Here is a 20371-nt window from a genome sequence, read left to right on the forward strand (position 1 = left end):
CCACTCATGAGGTCTTATGTGTGGAGTCTGACCTGAATATCGACGGCCTTGTTGCAGCTGGTACTCCACAACTGCTCTCTTCTGCTCACAAATCCTTTGCAACATGTGGAGGGTAGAGTTCCAACGTGTGGGGACATCACACATCAGTCGGTGTGCTGGAAGCTGCAAGCGCTGCTGCAACACAGCAAGGGCGGCGGAAGCTATAGCCGACTTGCGAAAATGAGCTGATAGGCGGCTTACTTTCACGAGCAGATCTGGCAACTCGGGGTACGATTTAAGAAACCGCTGAACCACGAGGTTAGGCACATGAGCCAGGCATGGTACGTGTGTGATCTCGCCTCGCCTCAGAGCCGCCACCAGGTTATGGCCATTGTCACACACGACCATGCCTGGATGTAGGTTCAGCGGTCTCAGCCACAGATCTGCCTGTCCTTTCACAGCTGTCCACAATTCACAAGCAGTGTGAGGTTTATCACCTGAGCTTATGAGTTTCAGCACAGCCTGTTGCCGCTTGGCGGAGGCAGTACTGCAGCGCTTCCAGCTTGTAACTGATGTGGTGATATCTGAAATGGAGGCTGAACATGAGGAGGAGGAGGAAGTGGATGATGCGCAGGAGCTGTTCACTGTGGGGGCAACTCTGACGGACATAGGGCCCGCAATCCTCGGTGTGGGGAGGATGTGTTCCGTTCCAAGGTCCGACTGGGTCCCGGCTTCCACTGTGTTTACCCAGTGTGCCGTCAGGGAGATGTACCGTCCCTGGCCACAAGCACTTGTCCACGTGTCCGTTGTCAGGTGGACTCTCCCAGTAACTGCGTTGTTGAGGGCATGGCAGATGTTTTGGGACACGTGCTTGTGTAGTGCGGGGATGGCACACCGGGCAAAATAGTGTCGGCTGGGGACTGAGTACCGAGGGATGGCCACCGCCATAAGGTTGCGGAAGGATTCTGTCTCCACCAGCCTAAAAGGCAGCATTTCCAACGCAAGCAGTCGTGAAATGTGCAAATTTAGTACTGTGGCCTGTGGGGCGTTAGCTGCGAATTTCCGCTTTCGTTCAAAGGTCTGGGATATGGACAATTGAACGCTGCGGTGGGACGTGGACGTTGATGCTGTTTCTTGATAAACTGACATAACAAGTGAAGACTGAGAGGAGGGGGCATCTTTGCATGCAGTATGGACAGGGGATTGCCTTGCACACACAACAGGGGGTTCTATTGCACGCACAACAGCGGAAGAAGCAGTGGTGACACCCGCTGACACTGGTCGTGGACCCTGGGGTCCGCCCCACAAAGTCGGGTGCTTTGCTGACATGTGCCTGATCATGCTGGTGGTGGTCAGGCTGGTAGTTTTGTCACCCCTGCTGATGCTGGCATGGCAGGTGGTACAAATGGCCTTTTTGGGGTTATCAGCAGAGTCTTTAAAAATTCCATACTCTGGAAGACCTACCGCTTGTACTGGCAACGTCCCTCGTGTTGGTGTTGCCCGCCTTCTGTCTGCGGCCACCACACTGCTTCTTCCTGCCTGTTGGGGTACTCTGCCTCCCTCCCCCTGTGTGCTGCTGGCCTCACTCTGTATGTCCTCCTGCCACGTTGGGTCAGTTACTAGATCATCCACTACCTCCTCCACTTCCACTTGCGCACCACGATGCTCCTCCTCACTTCCTGGCAATTGTGTCTCGTCATCGTCCACCTCTTGTGACAAATTGCCAGCGTCGACTTCCTGTGGCCGTGGTTGTTCAAATATTTGGGCATCTCCTCTTCCACCACTTCAAGCGTAGCAGGCGAGGGGCACAAATATGGAGATGGACCAGTGAACAGCTCTTCAGAGTGTCCAAGTGTGGGATCAATTGCTGTCTGACGACACTCGGCATGGTGGGAGTAAGGCGCATCAGGGTGAGGAGGAGTATGCGGTCGAGATTCACGGCTGCTAAGAGTTGACCGTGTGGAAGGCAGACCGGAGGTGGTGGTGCCCAGGTAACTGGAAGTATTATCTGCTATCCAGTTAATAACCTGTTCACACTGATCTGTTCGCAATACTGGTATTGTTCTGTGCTTCCCTAGTAATTCGGTCAAGAAGTGGGAGCGAGAAGATGTGGCTGTTGGTTGTGGCACATTTTCACCTTGGCCACGGCCCCATCCTCTGCACGCACCATCACCAGAACGTCCAGTTCCACGTCCCTTGCCGCGCGCCTTGCCCATTGTAAAGGAAGTAAAATAGCTTACACTCGCACTATCAATGGAAAAAGGGTAATAAAAAGTAGATTAGAACCGTGGAAGAGGAAAACCACAGTTCTGTTTCTCTGGCCTACACCCGACTCTTTTAAGCAATCAGAACAATCAGGGAGAAACTATTACTTTATTTCCTTACGGAAAAAATACCAAAACCTGAATAATAGAGATTTTTTACCGTGGAATGGCAAAACCACATTTATTGTTTACTGGTGTATACCAGACTTTTTAAAATATATAGATTTGTGGCTGAACAGTGAGCGACACACTCAAACAGTTTTTTTTTTAGATACCAAAGGCCCAAAACTGGATACTACACAGATTTTACCCGTTGAACTGCAAAACCACACTGGGATTTGTCAGGCGTACACCAGACTATTTTCAACAGATATATTTTTGTGTCAGAACACTCAGGAGACACTACTGTTCTTTTTTACTGCAAAAAATGCAAAAAGCAGGATAATAGAGATTTTTTACCGTGGAACAGCAAAACCACAGTTTTAATTTACTGGTGTATACCAGACTTTTTAAAATATATAGATTTGCGGCTGTACAGTGAGCGACACACTCAAACTGTTTTTTTTTTAGATACCAAAGGCCCAAAACTGGATACTACACAGATTTTACCCGTTGAACTGCAAAACCACACTGGGATTTAACAGGCGTACACCAGACTATTTTCAACAGATATATTTTTTGTGTCAGAACACTCAGGAGACACTACTGTTTTTTTTTACTGCAAAAAATGCAAAAAGCAGGATAATAGAGATTTTTTACCGTGGAACAGCAAAACCACAGTTTTAATTTACTGGTGTATACCAGACTTTTTAAAATATATAGATTTGCGGCTGTACAGTGAGCGACACACTCAAACTGTGTTTTTTTAGATACCAAAGGGCCAAAACTGGATACTACACAGATTTTACCCGTTGAACTGCAAAACCACACTGGGATTTATCAGGCGTACACCAGACTATTTTCAACAGATATATTTTTGTGTCAGAACACTCAGGAGACACTACTGGGTTTTTTTACTGCAAAAAATGCAAAAAGCAGGATGATAGAGATTTTTTACCGTGGAACAGCAAAACCACAGTTTTAATTTACTGGAGTATACCAGACTTTTTAAAATATATAGATTTGCGGCTGAACAGTGAGCGACACACTCAAACTGTTTTTTTTTAAGATACCAAAGGCCCAAAACTGGATACTACACAGATTTTACCCGTTGAACTGCAAAACCATACTGGGATTTGTCAGGTGTACACCAGACTATTTTCAACAGATATATTTTTGTGTCAGAACACTCAGGAGACACTACTGTTTTTTTACTGCAAAAAATGCAAAAAGCAGGATAATAGAGATTTTTTACCGTGGAACAGCAAAACCACAGTTTTAATTTACTGGAGTATACCACAATTTTTAAAATATATAGATTTGCGGCTGAACAGTGAGCGACACACTCAAACTGGTTTTTTTTTAGATACCAAAGGCCCAAAACTGGATACTACACAGATTTTACCCGTTGAACTGCAAAACCACACTGGGATTTGTCAGGCGTACACCAGACTATTTTCAACAGATATATTTTTGTGTCAGAACACTCAGGAGACACTACTGTTTTTTTTACTGCAAAAAATGCAAAAAGCAGGATAATAGAGATTTTTTACCGTGGTACAGCAAAACCACAGTTTTAATTTACTGGTGTATACCTGTCACGGGTGTGTTGCCACGAAGATCGTCACGAGTACACAGCCTGACTTCTCGCAGCTGACTTGTTGGTGCTTTGTGTTTCTCGGCAGTGAGGGAGTTAATTCTCTCTCTCTCTCTGGGCTAGATGAGGTCCAGCCTCGCCCAGCTGCAATCAATACTTCTGTAGTGAGACTCCTTCATATACCTGCTGGTCTGTTTGGGAGGTGTCGGTGAAAGCATTTCATTCAGACTGACAGAGCGGATCGTGGTGTTTGGAGTTGCTGAGATAAGTGTATTTGGAAGTGTTTTTTCCCTTTCCTCGCTTTATCATTTATCTCCTTTCCCGTTGGTTTTCCCTCTGTTGTAGTTGAGAAGTTGTTTGTATGCAAGGTGGTTTTGGTTTTTCCCTTGTACTGTCTCGTTCGTCTAAATACTGTGTTTGGGCATATTATTTCTTGTTCCCTTTGGTTGTGATCGGGGTCCTTCTCAGGACTAGATTACTGAGGTGCAGGGATCTTCAGGAGGTAGGGGTTACGCTGGCGGCCTGGACCTCTGTACCTTTAACAGTACCTCCAGGTTGAGGGATTAGTCAGGGCCCCAGCTTAGGGTCAGCTTAGGCCCCCTACCTCCAGTATACAGAGACAGCGTGACATTTTCACCGACCCACTTAGTTTTTCTCCAGCTACTATGGATCCAGTAGCCGGTCTAGCTCGGCAATTGCAGAGTTTGTCCATGGAGCTGGCGGACGTTAGGTCCAAGGTTTGGCATCCTCTGGAGCAAGCCGGACCAGAACCTAAAGTAGCTCTCCCTGATAGGTTCACTGGGGGGCGGGACAAGTTTTTTGTTTTCCGGGAGGCATGTAAATTGTACTTTCGGCTGCGGCCTCGGTCATCGGGGAGTGAAGAACAAAGGGTGGGAATTGTCATCTCGCTCCTACAAGGGGACCCACAATCTTGGGCGTTCTCTCTTCCCCCGGGTTCCCCGGCTCTCCAGTCAGTGGATAGGTTTTTCGCTGCCCTGGGACTCGTATATGATGACCCAGATCGGATCTCCCTTGCTGAGTCTAAGTTACGTAGGATCCAGCAGGGAGATCGTCCGGCGGAGGAATTCTGTTCGGAGTTCCGTAGGTGGGCCACGGACACCCAGTGGAATGACCCGGCTCTTAGGAGCCAGTTTTGTCATGGTTTATCCGACAAATTACAGGATGTGTTGGCACAGTATGACTCTCCCGTGTCTCTGGAAGCCGCTATGGCCCTCGCTATTCGCGTGGACAGACGGCTTCGGGAGAGGTGCGGGATAACTCTACCCCCTGTGATGACTCCACCTCCTACAAGGTCCCCTCATATGGTGGTTCCCCTGGTCAGTCCAGAGGAGCCTATGCAATTAGGAGGGACATCATTTCGGGGGAGGGGACCGGTGGTGCGCCATAAGGCAGGAAGGTGTTTCTTCTGCGGGAGAAAGGGACATTTTATTGGGGGGTGTCCATCCCGTCCCTTGCAGAGTGAAGAGTCGTCGGAAAACTGTTGATCCCAGGTTGTGTGGTGGACGGCAATCTGGGAGTAGGTATTTCGTCCCTAGGTTCGTCTCAGTTTCTCGTACCGGCGGAGGTGGTGGTGGGTACGAGAACTGAGAGGATATCTGTTCTTCTGGATAGTGGGGCCGGGGCTAATCTGGTTGATGCTCGGTTTGCCCGGGTTCAAGGTATGCGGTTGAGTGAGTTGGCTAAACCCATCCCCATATTCTCGATCGATGCCAGGCCTCTCGGGCAGGGAAGTTTCTTGCAAGTTGTGCATGATGTAAAACTTCAAGTGGGGGCAATACATAAAGAACTGTTGTCTTGCTACGTGTTGGAGGGTCTTCCCACTCCTATTGTGTTGGGCCTTCCTTGGTTAGCTAAGCATAACCCGGTTATTAATTGGCAAACCAGGGAGATAAGCCAATGGAGTAAATTCTGTAATAAAAACTGCATGAACACGGTCATTGGTGCGGTTACTCCTTGGGTCTTACCTCCATTTCTGGCGGACTTTGAGGATGTATTCTCGGAGAAAGGGTGTCAGGAACTACCTCCTCATCGCGTGTATGACTGTTCTGTAAAACTGCTCCCTGAGGCCAAGTTACCTAAAGCTAGGTTGTATAACCTTTCTGGTCCTGAGAGGCAGGCCATGAAGGATTATATTTCAGAAAGTCTGGCTAAGGGGCATATTAGACCTTCATCTTCACCGGTGGCTGCGGGGTTCTTCTTTGTTAAGAAGAAAGATGGAGGCCTACGCCCTTGCCTGGATTTCCGTGAACTTAATCGGATTACGGTCCGAGATCCGTATCCGCTCCCACTTATTCCCGATCTCTTTAATCAGATCGTGGGCGCCAAATGGTTTTCTAAGTTGGATCTCAGGGGGGCGTACAATCTGATTAGGATGAAGGAGGGGGATGAGTGGAAGACGGCGTTTAACACTCCGGAGGGGCATTATGAGAACCTTGTCATGCCATTCGGTCTGACTAATGCCCCGGCGGTGTTCCAACACTTTGTTAATGACATTTTTCGCCGCTTGGTGGGACAGTTTGTTGTCATATATCTGGATGATATCCTAATTTACTCGCCGGATCTGGTGTCTCATCAGGAGCACGTTAGGCAGGTGTTACAGATCTTGCGGGATAATAAACTGTATGCCAAGTGGGAAAAGTGTGTGTTCGCCGTACAGGAACTCCAGTTTTTAGGCTTCCTGGTTTCAGCGTCCGGTTTTCGTATGGACCCTGGGAAAGTGCGGGCAGTTCTTGAGTGGGATCGGCCAGAGAATCTTAAGGCACTACAACGTTTCCTGGGGTTTGCTAATTATTACCGAAAGTTCATTCGTATTTTCTCGTCCATGGTTAAGCCTCTCACTGACATGACTAAAAAGGGGACGGATTTTTCTAGGTGGTCTGACAAGGCTTGTCAAGCATTCTCCTCTTTGAAAAAATGTTTTGCCTCGGCGCCCATACTCATTCAACCTGATGCGTCTCAGCCATTCATTGTAGAGGTAGACGCTTCCGAGGTAGGGGTGGGAGCAGTATTGTCACAGGGTTCGTCCCCTGGTAAGTGGCATCCGTGCGCCTTTTTCTCTAAAAAATTGTCGTCCGCTGAGAGGAATTACGATGTCGGCAATAGGGAACTCTTGGCCATTAAGTTAGCTTTTGAGGAGTGGCGCCATTTTCTGGAGGGGGCAGTTCATCCGGTCACCGTCATCACCGATCACAAGAACCTGCTATATCTGGAGTCCGCGAAACGTCTGAATCCCAGACAAGCTAGGTGGTCATTGTTTTTTACCAGGTTTAATTTTGTCGTTACATATCGTCCTGGGTCAAAAAATGTAAAGGCGGATGCCTTATCTCGTAGTTTCCCGGGGGCCGGGAATTCGGACGACCCGATTCCTATCCTTCAGGAGGGGGTGGTGGTTTCGGCAGTATGCTCTGAGCTGGAGGAGGAGGTATTGGAGGCTCAGGGGGACGCCCCTGTTGGACCTCCAGGGAGATTGTTTGTTCCAGATCAGTTGCGACAAAAGGTGATCGAGGCACACCATAACTCAGTTTTTGCAGGACACCCGGGGAGTAAAGCAACTGTGGATCTCCTCTCGCGTCGGTTTTGGTGGCCTAATTTACATAAGGAGGTGGTAACTTTTGTCGCGTCCTGTGGGGTTTGTGCGCGCTCTAAGACCTCACATACCCGTCCGTCTGGGGCCCTCTTACCTTTGAAGATCCCGGAGCGTCCTTGGACTCATCTGTCTATGGACTTTATTACGGACCTCCCTCCGTCTTCGGGTAAAACGGTCATACTCGTTGTAGTGGACAGGTTCAGCAAGATGGCACATTTTATCGCACTTCCGGCTCTCCCTAATGCTAAAACTCTTGCGCAGGTGTTCATTGGGGAGATTGTGAGGCTTCACGGGGTACCCTCCGAGGTGGTGTCTGATCGGGGGTCTCAGTTTGTGTCTAAGTTCTGGAAGGCGTTTTGTGCACGGCGGGGGATGCAGTTGTCATTCTCATCGGCTTTTCATCCTCAGACCAATGGTCAGACGGAACGTATGAACCAGAGCTTGGAGACATATCTCCGGTGTTTTGTGTCAGAGAACCAGGAGGACTGGGCTTCTTTCTTACCTCTGGCAGAGTTTGCTCTTAATAATAGGCGGAGCGAGTCCACTGGTAAGTCCCCGTTTTTTGGGGCATATGGTTTTCACCCCCAGTTTTGTACTTTCAATGGGGGGGGCTCTTCGGGGGTTCCTGAGGAGGAACGATTTTCCTCATCACTCGCTTCAGTATGGAGAGGGGTGCTGAAGAATCTGAATACTATGGGGAACCGATACAAACGTATGGCTGATAGGAGGAGAGTGTCTGCTCCTGACCTAAGTGTGAACGATCGGGTATGGTTGTCTACCAGGAATATAAAACTTAAGGTTCCCTCCTGGAAGCTGGGTCCCAGGTTCATCGGGCCGTACAGAATCAGTTCTATTATTAATCCGGTGGCATTCCGTCTTGACCTCCCCCCTACGTTTAAAATTCACAACGTATTTCACAGATCATTGCTTAAGAGGTATGTGGCGCCGGTGGTACCGTCACTTTTACCTCCCCCTCCAGTGGTTGTCAATGGTAACTTGGAGTTCCAGGTATCGAGGGTCATTGATTCACGCTTTAATCGCCGGTCCCTTCAGTACCTGGTTCATTGGAAGGGGTATGGTCCTGAGGAGAGGATGTGGGTTCCTGCGTCGGATATTAACGCAGACCGATTAGTTCGGGCCTTCCACACGACTCACCCGGATAAACCTGGCCCTGAGGGTCCGGAGGCCCCTCGTAGAAGGGGGGGTACTGTCACGGGTGTGTTGCCACGAAGATCGTCACGAGTACACAGCCTGACTTCTCGCAGCTGACTTGTTGGTGCTTTGTGTTTCTCGGCAGTGAGGGAGTTAATTCTCTCTCTCTCTCTGGGCTAGATGAGGTCCAGCCTCGCCCAGCTGCAATCAATACTTCTGTAGTGAGACTCCTTCATATACCTGCTGGTCTGTTTGGGAGGTGTCGGTGAAAGCATTTCATTCAGACTGACAGAGCGGATCGTGGTGTTTGGAGTTGCTGAGATAAGTGTATTTGGAAGTGTTTTTTCCCTTTCCTCGCTTTATCATTTATCTCCTTTCCCGTTGGTTTTCCCTCTGTTGTAGTTGAGAAGTTGTTTGTATGCAAGGTGGTTTTGGTTTTTCCCTTGTACTGTCTCGTTCGTCTAAATACTGTGTTTGGGCATATTATTTCTTGTTCCCTTTGGTTGTGATCGGGGTCCTTCTCAGGACTAGATTACTGAGGTGCAGGGATCTTCAGGAGGTAGGGGTTACGCTGGCGGCCTGGACCTCTGTACCTTTAACAGTACCTCCAGGTTGAGGGATTAGTCAGGGCCCCAGCTTAGGGTCAGCTTAGGCCCCCTACCTCCAGTATACAGAGACAGCGTGACAATACCAGACTTTTTAAAATATATAGATTTGCGGCTGAACAGTGAGCGACACACTCAAACTGTTTTTTTTTTTAGATACCAAAGGCCCAAAACTGGATACTACACAGATTTTACCCGTTGAACAAAAACCTGCAAAACCACACTTCTGTTTCTGTGGCCTATACAAGACTCTTTTCAACAGATATATTTGTGTCTGAAAAATCAGAGACACACTTTTTTTTTGGGGGGGGGGGGAGAAACCAATAGGTTAATAAGACAGGTATTTGTACAGTGTGTAGGAGGAAAAAAAAAAGAGGATTTAGATGAAAAAAAAAGGATTTTTACTGGCCCCCGAGACCTGCAGCTAAGTCCAGCAATTTCAGAAACAGGAGCACACAGGACTGTAATGCTGGTATAACCACTGCGTCTCCTATACAGCCTGCCTGCCTGCCTGATATCTGGGATGGATATTAGTCCTGAGAAGGACTGTTTGTTTGTTCTGGCAGCCTTTACAGACCCTATACTAACTATTTTGCAGCAAAAATCTCTCCCTAGCTCAGCAGCGCTGTCCCTACACTGTCTAATCCAGAGCGTCTGTGTCCAAGATGGCGGCGCCCGGTTTTAAATACTCGAGGTGACGCTGTGCGGCCAGCCAATCACTGTAATGCCCACAAACAACATGGCTGCGGCATTACAGTGACTGGCTGGCAATCCCTGCATGTTCATTGGCTCTGTAAAGAGCGCCAAACATGCAGGGCGGAGACCTGAGCTCATGCCCGAGTAACCCGGAAATGCTCGGTGCTCGCCGAACATCCCGAGTAGTGTGATGCTCGGGCGAGTACCGAGCAGTGTCGAGCATGCTCGCTCAACACTACTTTAGCTCTGAGAAGGGAGTAGTTGTCCTCTGTTCCTGTCAGGATATAGCTGATGACCTGAAAGTAGCAGTTCCCATCACCTTTGGTTTTATATGTACGCTATGGTTGTCCAAGATCTCTTGTGCATCCAAAGTACACAACTCTACTAAACGTAAGGTCAAGAGTGGTGGTAAGATACTTCCTTCCTGAACTTGGTTGTGGGTTGAAAGTCTTGCTTTGCTTGTGTTTCTGTGTGGCTGAGTCACTGGGACAGTCATCCGGGGACAGGGGTGGTAGAGAAGTCTCTTCATCCTGGTAAATCTTAAGGTTGCATGGTAGGTGTTGCTTAGTATATTGCCAGTCTTATTGTTCTTAAGTTTTACTCGTCCCTTGGTTAAGAATTCCATAACTAAGTAGGGTCCAACCCAGCGTGGTTCCATCTTTGAACCCATGCGATGAATACGACATTGATTCTTGATATAAACAATTTGCCAGCAGTGATTTCTTGGTTGCTGTTGTCTCGGCGATCAAAGGCACACTTTTGGTGTTCCTGAGCAGAATGGATGTTGGTACTTACAGTTGAATGCATGTAGCACATCAGGGTTGGCATCATCTGAAAGAGACATGACATCCACAGTGTCATTTGCTGATGGATTGAGGTCAATAGGAAGCTTAGCCTTTCGTCCATACATGACATCAAATGGAGTGCACTTGGTTGAGGCATGCACAGATGTGTGATAGGCAAACAGAACACCAGGGATGAACTGGTCCCAGTTGGTTCCTTGGTCATTGACAATCTTGCTAAGAGATTCTTTGAGTGTTCGATTGTCACGTTCTCGCTGGCTATTTGTTTGTGGGTGGTAGGCAGATGAAATGCGATAATCTGTTTGAAAATGATCCATCAGGTTGTCGATGATCAAGTTCACAAACTCTCTTCCCTGTTCGCTAATCAAAGTTTCCATACAGCCTAAGCGGCAAATAATGGTGTACAAAAATTTTGCTACAGACATGGTGTTAGAACCTTGCTGTTAGGTTTTTTTTCCTTTGCTGGTCACATGACCTTGTTGGCCTATTTAATCCTGCTCCGCCCTTCTGGCTTTGCTGGACTTCATTGTATATCTACTTTCTAGCTAGCCTGTGCTCTGTATCTAACTCTGTTAGTTTGCTTGGTCTACGGACCTCTAGGTTCTATCTATTTTGTTTGTTCGTCTGTCTGCTGCTATTTCTGTTAGGAGGTGTCCCATATTCCTCCCAGTCCTTAGTACTTGTAGGGATTCCCTCCCCAAATCTATAGGTCTCCGTACAGACTAGATTAGGACTTTAGCAGGTCTGATCGCAGGATCAGGTTCCCTGTTACATCGTAGGGATTCAGCTGAGTCTTATAGTAGGGACAGATCTCCTCTCTTTCCTTAGCTTTGGTAGCAGAACATAACAGTAAGTCCAGCCTGTAAATTCTCTAAGGAAAGATTTTTTTTTTGTTCCATCATGGTGTCGGTTCAGGATTTGGCTAAACACCTGCAGGGACTCTCTCTGGAAGTGGCCGAGCTCCGTCAGCACGTGAGTAACTGTCCTGGAGCATATTTCTTGGAGCCTAAGGTATGTTTGCCGGATTTATTTTTTGGTGAACATCGAGAATTTTTTTCATTTAAAAATGCTTGCTTATTGTATTTTCGTTTGAGACCCAAGTCCTCTGGGGATGAATCCCAGCGCGTAGGGTTCATAATGTCACTTTTGCGCAAAGAGCCTCAGGAGTGGGCCTTTTCTTTGCAACCTAGTGATACATGCTTCAGATCAGTGGATAGTTTTTTTTCTGCTTTAGGACTATTATATGATGATCCTGACCGTGTGGCATCAGCTGAGACTGAGTTGAGACGTTTAAAACAAGGATCAGGTAATATGGAAAAATATTGTACACATTTTCGTCGTTGGTCCACTCAAACAGGGTGGAACGATTCTGCTCTGAAAAGTCTATTTCTTGCTGGGCTCAGTGAAAAGGTTAAAGACCTGCTAATTGCTTATCCTACACCTGAGGATTTGCAACAGGCTATGCAATTAGCTATACGGGTGGACAGAAGACTGCGTGCTAGGGTTAATGAGAGCAAATCCTCTGCTATGTCAGTTTCTGGTTATGATAATGTGTGTACTAACAGTGGTGAACCGATGGAGATTGGATCGGTGGCACCTCGCTCTCAAGAAAAACACCGTCGTTTTTCAGAAGGCTTGTGTTTCTATTGTGGAAAATCTGGTCATTTGATTAAAGGCTGTGAGCTTCGTATGAAGAAAGAAAAAAAAATGGTCAGTCACGCCCGTATTGCCTGTTTAAATTCCAAGGGTATATTTTTAGCTGCTTCCACGATTGCTCAGGAAAAATTAATGGAATTTCGGGTGTTTGTTGATTGCGGGTCTACACTGAATGTTATTGATGGGGGATTCGTGGAAAAACTCAATTTAAAACCTGAACCTTTATCATCCCCCATTGCTGTGGTTTCTGTGGATGGCTCCCCTTTGAAGAATATTACTCTCAAGGTCAGTGAATTTCCTCTCACTATTAATGGTGTTCACCATGAGAAATTGGATTTGGTAGTGTTGAATAACTTGCCTTCTCCAGTAATATTGGGTTTGCCCTGGTTAAAATTTCACAATCCTGTACTGGATTGGTCTACCAGTGAAATTAAATCCTGGAGCCATAAATGTTATGACAAGTGTTGTAACGGGCGTATTGCAGCTTTGGATAGGGGAGAATTGCCTGTTCCTATTCAGGATTTTTGGAGAGTTTTTTCTGAGAAAGAATCGCAGGTTTTGCCTCCCCATAGAGACTATGATTGTTCTATTGAATTTGTCCCTGGAGCGACTCTTCCTAAAAGTCGTTTATTTAACCTTACTATTCCTGAGAGGAAGGCTTTGGAGGAATACATACAGACAAGTTTGGCCGCCGGTCACATTAGGCCCTCTAAGTCTCCTGTGGCGGTTGGATTTTTTTTTGTAAAAAAAAAAGGACGGCGGTTTACGTCCTTGTCTGGATTTTCGTGAGATTAACAAAATTACGGTACGCAATCCTTACCCACTGCCATTGATTCCTGATCTGTTTAACCAGTTATTGGGGGCCAAGTGGTTCTCTAAAATTGACCTTAAGGGGGCATACAATCTGTTGCGCATGAAGGAGGGTGATGAATGGAAGACTGCTTTTAACACTCCTGTGGGTCATTTTGAGAATCTGGTTATGCCTTTTGGTCTTACTAATGCTCCTGCATTTTTTCAGAATCTGATTAATGACATCCTTAGACCTTTGATCGGTAAAAATGTGGTTGTGTATTTGGATGACATTTTGATTTATTCGCCAGATCTGGAGTCTCATTGGCGGAGCGTGCGTGAGGTATTACAGTTATTAATGGACAATTCGCTTTTTGCTAAGCTGGAGAAATGTGAGTTCGCTGTACAGAGAATTAGTTTTTTGGGCTACATTATCTCCAGCAAAGGTTTTGAGATGGATCCGGTTAAGGTTCAGGCTGTGCAGGAATGGCCTAGGCCTATTGGTTTGAAATCAATACAGAGGTTTTTGGGTTTCGCCAATTACTATAGAAAATTCATAAAAAATTTTTCTAGTATTGTCAAACCTCTGACTGATCTCACCAGGAAAGGTGCTGATGCGGTTCAGTGGTCTTCTGAGGCCATTGAAGCTTTTGTGTATCTCAAGGAGAGGTTCACCTCTGCTCCCATCCTTATGCAGCCTGATGTTACTAGGCCGTTTTTGGTTGAGGTTGATGCTTCCTCTGTGGGGGTTGGCGCAGTATTGTCTCAGGATAACGGGGATGGATTACATCCCTGTGCATTTTTTTCAAAAAAATTTTCGGAGACTGAATTGAATTACGATATTGGTAATCGGGAATTATTGGCTATTAAACTCGCATTTGAACACTGGCGCCACTTCTTGGAAGGTGCGGAATTTCCCGTTCAGGTTCTTACGGATCATAAAAATCTGATATATCTTGACGCTGCCAAGCGCCTGAATGCCCGTCAGGCTAGGTGGGCACTGTTTTTCTCGCGGTTTAATTTCTCCGTTACTTACATCCCTGGTACTAAGAATGTTAAGGCGGATGCCTTGTCTCGCAGTTTTTCTCCCATAGTCGGTGCTGAGAAAGAGGAAAACATTTTACAAGAAGGTGTTGTGATAGCTGCTTTAGACTCCGTTTTGGAAGATGAGATTCTTAAAGCTCAGGAGAATGCCCCATCTAACACTCCTCATGGGAGGTTGTTTGTGCCTGGGACCTTTAGGAGAGATTTGTTTGTTGAGTGTCACGAATCTCGGTTGGCAGGTCATCCCGGAATCTCTGAGACCAAGAGACTGGTGGGTCGCAGTTTTTGGTGGCCTGGATGGCAGAAGGAAGTCATTAAGTGGGTGCGCCAATGTACTATATGTGCTAGATCTAAGTCCTCACATACTCCTGCTGCGGGGTTGCTTTGTCCTTTGGAGGTCCCCAGTGCTCCTTGGACACATTTGGCTATGGACTTTATAACTGACCTTCCCCCCTCTGAGGGTTTTACTGTCATCTGGGTGGTCGTGGACCGTTTTAGCAAGATGTGTCACTTGGTTCCCTTCGTCAAACTGCCCTGCGCTAAAACTCTCGCTAAGGCCTTTGTCAAGGAAATTGTCAGACTTCATGGCGTTCCTACTGACATTGTTTCTGATAGGGGTCCTCAGTTCGTGGCTCGTTTTTGGCGTGCCTTTTGTGACAGGTTGGGAATTCATTTGTCGTTTTCGTCCGGATATCATCCTGAATCTAATGGCCAGACAGAAAGGAAAAACCAGGATGTTGAGCAGTTCTTGCGTTGTTTTGTGGCAGACAATCAAGAGGGGTGGTCTGAGTTTCTGCCACTTGCCGAATTTGCTCTGAACAATCATACATCTTCTTCTGCTGGTTGTTCGCCTTTTTTTTGTTGTTCTGGGAGACATCCGTCGTTTGGGTCGTTCTCCAAGTTGGGATCTGCCGTGCCTGAGGAGGAGAATTTTTCCGGTGATTTGGAAAGAGTTTGGACGGATGTGCGTGGTAATCTTCAGGAGGCCAACAGAAAATCTAAAGACTACTTTGATAGGAAACGACAGGAGGTTTTGTTCGCTGTTGGTGACATGGTTTGGTTGTCCTCTAGGAATCTGCGGTTGAGGATTCCTTCTAAGAAATTGGGTCCCAAGTTTGTAGGGCCCTTTAAGGTGCTTCAGGTTGTCAACCAATCTGCTGTTAGGTTGGAGGTTCCTACCTCCTGGAGAATTAATCCGGTCTTTCATGTCTCTCTGTTAAAAAAAGCTGTTGTGTCGGATGGTGACGCCTCTGCCTCTGTTCCTCCGGTGGTGGAGGACGGGGAATATGAAATTTCTCGCATCCTTGACTCTAGACGGTATAGAGGTAGTTTGCAGTATCTTGTGGCCTGGAAAGGTTTCGGACCCGAGGATAACTCTTGGGTGAGGTCAGATGATGTTTCCGCGTCCAGACTTATCAGAGCGTTTCACAGGAGATTTCCTGATAAGCCTGGTCCTAGGGGATCCGGAGGATCCTCTTAGAAGGGGGGGTACTGTTAGAACCTTGCTGTTAGGTTTTTTTTCCTTTGCTGGTCACATGACCTTGTTGGCCTATTTAATCCTGCTCCGCCCTTCTGGCTTTGCTGGACTTCATTGTATATCTACTTTCTAGCTAGCCTGTGCTCTGTATCTAACTCTGTTAGTTTGCTTGGTCTACGGACCTCTAGGTTCTATCTATTTTGTTTGTTCGTCTGTCTGCTGCTATTTCTGTTAGGAGGTGTCCCATATTCCTCCCAGTCCTTAGTACTTGTAGGGATTCCCTCCCCAAATCTATAGGTCTCCGTACAGACTAGATTAGGACTTTAGCAGGTCTGATCGCAGGATCAGGTTCCCTGTTACATCGTAGGGATTCAGCTGAGTCTTATAGTAGGGACAGATCTCCTCTCTTTCCTTAGCTTTGGTAGCAGAACATAACACATGGCACTCTTGTCTGGAACAGCTGTTGCTTCAGTCCACTTGGAGAAATGATCAGTGACAGCAACTATATATTTGTTGCCGTTTAATGTTTCCTGAAGATTACCGATCATATCAAACCCAACTAAGCTCCATACTTTTCCAGGCACTAGTATACTGTTGAGTGGTGGAGCTTCTTTGCTGATTTTGGGACTTGTGACAAAACATTTTTGACAGGCTTTGACATGTTGGTGAACATCGTTCTCCATTCCCTTCCAGTAATAACGGTCAGAAATTTTGGCAAATGTTTTATCTTCCAAAATGGCCACCAGAAGTTGGGTTGTCGTGACAGGCCTTCAGGATATTTGGCAGTCTGCTTTCTCTGCTCGATATGGCTTAGATGTTTGTCTAAACTGGGACTTGGCATTTGAACGTTTCTCTGGAGGTAGATCGTAGATCCACTGGGGGTACTTTTGTTCTGTTGGAGTGTAGAATCTCAAAAGCTGATCATACAGTTGGTCTTCCATTGTTGTCAAAATTGGAAAACTTATTTTTTTGTTGGAGGTGTTCCAAGTTCACTTTATATACCTTATCAGGATAGAATAGGAACTCACACTGGAGAACTTAAAGTGCATGTCATAGAGAGCAGAGAGAACCATACATAACAAGTTACAACACATAACATTAACTATGCACTGATGGAACTGCACCATCTACTGTCAGTTCAATGTAATGCCTCCAACACATGCGGTAAGTCTAGTTCACCCGTTCCCATGCACTAGATTTGGTGCTGATTTTCCACAGGGAAAAAATCGGCAGCCAATCTGCATCAAAATCCGCATCCCAATGATGTGGATTTTTTGTGCAGAATCACAGCAGATTTCTCTGTGTCACGTGTAACAGGGAAATCTGCTGCAAACCGCATCAAAATCTGACAAAAGCCGGATGAAATGGTACATGGTTTGTGTATGTGCATCTATATATACTGTAGCACTACAGCAGCAAAAACACACTAATATTCTGCCCTAGAGGAGTATAGACCATGGGTATATTATAGCCTAGGCCAAATTATACCCGGGGGTATAAATTGGCCTAGGCCAGATTATACTCCTCCGGGCCAGAATATACCCCTGCTGCTGTAGATCAGATTTTTCACGCTTATGAGAACCATTGAGTGATATACTCAAAAACGGGGCCACAAACGTTGCACAGGGGCCCCAGACATTGCACAGGGGCCCCAGACGTCGCACAGGGGCCCTAGACATCGCACAGGATTGAGTGATATACTCAAGAATGGGGCCCCTGACATCGCACAGGGGTCCCAGACAGCGCACAGGGGGACCCAGATAGCGCACAGGGGGGCAGAGACAGTGCACAGGGGGGCAGAAACAGCCCACAGGGGCCCTGCGTGCTGTCTCTTCCCCCCCTTGGGCGCTGTCTCTCTCCCCTCCCTTGCGCGCTGTCTCTGCCCCCCTGTGCGCTGCCTGGGGCCCCTGTGCGCTGCCTGGGGCCCCTGTGCACTGACTGGGGCCCCATTATTAAGCATATCACTCAATGGTTCTCAAAAGCGTGAAAAATCTGATCTACAGCAGCTGGGGTATATTCTGACCCGGAGGGCTATAATCTGGCCTAGGCCAATTTATACCCAGGGGTATAGTTGGCCTAGGCCATAATAAACTCGGGGTATATTCTGGCCCAGAGGTGTATAAACTGGCCTAGGCCAATTTATACCCCGAGGTATAGTTTGGCCTAGGCCAGAATATACCCGGGGTATAATCTGGCCTAGGCCACTTTAACCCCCGAGTATATTCTGGGCGAGGGGGTTAATCTGGCCTGTTACACCGGTGCTAACGCCGCGTTCGCTCATCTCTAGTCAGGACAGCTTGCCATAAATACACTGTGTGCAGAATTATTAGGCAAATGAGTATTTTGATCACATGATACTTTTTATACATGTTGTCCTACTCCAAGCTGCATAGGCTTGAGAGCCAACTCCCAATTAAGTAAATCTGGTGATGTGCATCTCTGTAATGAGGAGGGGTGTTGACTAATGACATCAACACCCTATATAAGGTGTGCTTAATTATTAGGCAACTTCCTTTCCTTTGGCAAAATGGGTCAGAAGAGAGATTTGACTGGCTCTGAAAAGTCCAAAATTGTGAGATGTCTTGCAGAGGGATGCAGCAATCTTGAAATTTCCAAACTTTTGAAGCATGATCACCGAACAATCAAGCGTTTCATGGCAAATAGCCAACAGGATTGCAAGAAGCGTGTTGGCCAAAAAAGGCGCAAAATAACTGCCCAAGAATTGAGGAAAATAAAGCGTGAAGCTGCCAAGATGCCATTCGCCACCAGTTTTACCATATTTCAGAGCTGCAACGTTACTGGAGTATCAAAAAGCACAAGGTGTGCGATACTCAGGGACATGGCCAAGGTAAGGAAGGCTGAAAAATGACCACCTTTGAACAAGAAACATAAGAAGCTTAGGGCAAGGACCTCCAAGGTAGTTTTCTCAGAAAAACTACCAATCCAGCGAGCCACACAGGAGCGCCAACGGGAAGTTAGGAAGGTAAATAAGTGGCTAAAGAGTTGGTGCAAGGCAGAAGGGTTTGGGTTCATGGAGAACTGGGCCGACTTCGCGGTTGGCTACAGGCTCTACCGTAGGGACAGGCTGCACCTCAATGGGGAGGGTGCAGCGGTGCTGGGGAAGAAGATGGCTAATAGGTTGGAGGAGTTTTTAAACTAGAGATGGGGGGGGGGGAACCAAGGAGATAGGTGGGATGTGAGGCAAGCAAGGGGGAAGGGGAGAAGTGAATATAATGAGGGTGGAGAGGGGGGTGGGGATAGTACAGTTAGATCGTTAGAGAAGAATAGGATGCTAAATAACCCCAAAGTTTTATCTTGCATGCTGACCAACGCAAGAAGCCTGACCAATAAGGCAGATGAGCTGCGGGCGCTTATAGCGGAGGAGAGGTATGACATCGTAGGTATAACAGAGACTTGGCTAGACGATAGCTACGACTGGGTGGTAAATTTATTAGATTATAGTTTATTTAGAAGGGACCGGAAACAGGGGTAAGGCGGAGGAGTCTGCTTATATGTAAAGTCATGTCTAAAGCCCAGACTAAGGGAAGATATAGGAGAGGGAGAAGAGGGGGTCGAGTCCATGTGGGTAGAAATAGAGGGGGCAAAAAATAATAATAAAATATTACTGGGGGTCTGCTATAAGCCACCAAATATAACAGAGGAGAATGAGAATCTGCTATTAGGACAAATAGACAAAGTAGCAAAACATAATGAAGTGATTGTAATGGGGGATTTCAAGTACCCGGATATTGACTGGGAAACAGAAACCTGTAGATCTCAGAAAGGAAAAAGGTTCTTGACAAATATTAAGGATAATTATCTCTCCCAACTAGTGCAGGAACCAACGAGAGGGAAGGCCGTGTTGGACTTAATATTGACTAATAGGCCTGATAGAATAACTGAGGTACAGATAGGCGGGCACCTAGGTAATAGCGATCATAATATTATCGACTTCAAAATGCCTGTTATGCACACGCCCGGGCTAAGCGGCGTGTGCGTGTGATTGTAGTGATTCCACTGGACCGTGCCGGAGAGTGAATGCCTGGAGGGGCGTGACTAAGTATTCACCCGATCCGACCAGGGTCGCACGACGGCATACGACGCCAGTGCACCAAGGAGGAACCGAGCAGAGGGACCAGGTGCTACTCCAGGACAGACCCCGGACACGGCTGTTGACCCACACAGGGGAATACAGGAACAGGCTGGTAGGCTGGCACACAGACTGGTGGGTATAGGCAGGCACGACTGGTATGCAGGCAGGCGGGTATGCAGGCAGGGGGGTAAAGGCAAGCACAGCTAGAGTGCAGACAGGGAGGCACTAGCAGGTAGGAACACAGGCGGGATAGGACCCAGTACACACCGGGACTCAGGAACAATACAGGCAGAGGGTTACAGGCAAGCACAGCTAGAGTGCAGACAAGGCTGAGCAGGGAGGACAGGGCTCTGTTCACACGGAACAGACAGGAAGGGAAAGACAGAGCCAGATACTCACACAGTACTTGCAGAGACAACAAGCAGGAGTTAGGTACGAGTTCAGACTCTGCAGAAAAAGGAAGGGAACGGACATAGAGGCAAAACAGGTAAAGGACAGGAGAGAGAGTTC

The sequence above is a fragment of the Phyllobates terribilis genome, unplaced genomic scaffold (genome assembly GCF_046119375.1).
Source record: "Phyllobates terribilis strain yellow unplaced genomic scaffold, ASM4611937v1 Scaffold_11__3_contigs__length_659146591, whole genome shotgun sequence".
NCBI lineage: Eukaryota > Metazoa > Chordata > Amphibia > Anura > Dendrobatidae > Phyllobates > Phyllobates terribilis.